We start from the raw sequence: 1928 nt of genomic DNA, 5'->3' as shown, positions 1-1928 counted from the left end.
TCAGGATTAAGCATCCAAAGTATTTTTCTGTTGATCTTCTTTTATTTGCCCAACCTCCCTTAAAACAGAAACTACCTGAACATTATTTGGCAAAGCCATAAATCCTGCACATTTTCAGCACGATGTTAAGGTTGTTGTCCTTTTGGGAGTTTGGGATGTTGGGCCGAAGCTCTGTTTTCAGCAGGATTTGCATCAGGCCAGACCGTGGAGTGCAGGGAATAAAGCCTGGATGACTGCAGAAGGGCTGGGGGGGTGTCACAGCACAGCTGGTGGCCCTGGGCCATCCAAAGAACCCCTGCACTTCAGCATCTGCCCTGATGCTGGGGGAGATGCAAAATGGACCTACAGAGAAGGTCCATCCAGCGAATATTGCTCTGAAGAGAGCATTGCTGAGCCTCCAGGGCAAAAATGGTGTGCAAAAGCTGCCAGGTGATGGACTGGCTCAGCAGGGCACAGCTGATGCTGTAACAGAGGTGAGGATGTGGGCGGGATTCCTGTTTTCCTCCTGGATTTAGCCTAAACTCTCCAGGAGTTCACTCACAGAGGGTCATAGAACATGAAATGGTTTGGGTTGGAAGGGATCTTTTAAGGCATCCTCATTCCAGCCCCTGCCATGGGGAGGGACACCTCCCACTGTCCCAGGGTGATCCAAGCCCTGCCCAGCCTGGCCTTGGACACTGCCAGGGGTCCAGGGGCAGCCCCAGCTGCTCTGGGCACCCTGTGCCAGGGCCTGCCCACCCTCAGTATAAAAAACTCCATAGATCTAAATTGTTCCTATTTTAGTTTAAAAGCTAAAACCCACCACCCCTTGTCCTCTCACAGCTGGCCCTGCTCAAAAGTCTGTCCCTCTCTTTCTTACAAATCCTCTTTAAAGCCACAGAAAGATCTTCTTGGAGCCTTCTCCTGTTATAGAAATCTCTCCTTGAGCAGCTCCTTCCTCAGTTCTGTCCTCAAATGTGTTTTTCTTAAAGGATAAAACATCTCCAGGCATTCATCCCCAGGATGTCTGAGTTTTAACTCAGCCACTAAACAAACAAAGAGTGTTGAGGACACGCAAAAACCCAAGGACATGAAAACTCTTGGGCTGTGTCTGTCCAGACAGACAGACAGACATTCCCTGCAGTTATTCCAAGGATTGAACACTCAAGACGTCACCAGAACCTCTCCCCCAGGACCCCAATGTGTCCTTTTGAACACTGCCCCTTCCCCGAAGCAAAATTAAGGAGTTTTTAGTGAAATTTGGAGTCAAGAGAAGCAAAGGAGGAGGAGAGACAGGTTGAGCCCAGCACAGAAGCACTGGAATGGGTGGAAAAGGACTGGAGCACCCAGCGGGAAGGACCTGGGAGCTGGAGGTTGAAGCTGCTTCTGCTCCACAAAACAAACACAAAGCAGAACCAAAAGTTGAGTCTGAGTTCAGGCTTCTCCCTCCAGAGCAGCGTCCCTGAGCAAGCTGTGATTTTCATGTTTGTTTTGGGGTTTGCTGGGGATTTTCTTTCGGTTCTTCGAGATGGGCAACTTTATCCAGCTCCAAACGCGTGGTGAACAATTGCATCAGACTTTCCAAAGGCAGCAGCCCCCTGTGACGCTCCTCAGGTCACCGAGCTGGTGAAAAGGCCAAATCCTGAGGTTTCTTATCAACTAAAGCCTCTGGAAACCCGTATGAGGGCAGATTTTGGGATGCTGCTGTGGCTGGAGCACCTCACCCCCACCAGAGCAGGGCAGGGACCAGGCAGCTGTGGCTGGACCCTGGATTCCCCATCCCTGGAGGCAGGAACAGCTGGATCACAGTGAATTCTGTAGCCAGAGTTCCAGAACAGCTTTTTCTCCCAGGAAGTCACCTCTGAATATCCCTGCCATGCTCAGGGCTGGTTCTGGGGTGATTTTAGTCCAAACCTGACATTTCAGATGTCAAGGCTTGGGAAAATATG

Source organism: Corvus brachyrhynchos, unplaced genomic scaffold (genome assembly GCF_000691975.1).
Source record: "Corvus brachyrhynchos isolate BGI_N302 unplaced genomic scaffold, ASM69197v1 scaffold305, whole genome shotgun sequence".
NCBI classification, from domain to species: Eukaryota; Metazoa; Chordata; class Aves; order Passeriformes; family Corvidae; genus Corvus; species Corvus brachyrhynchos.
Note: the sequence above shows the minus strand (reverse complement) of the source record.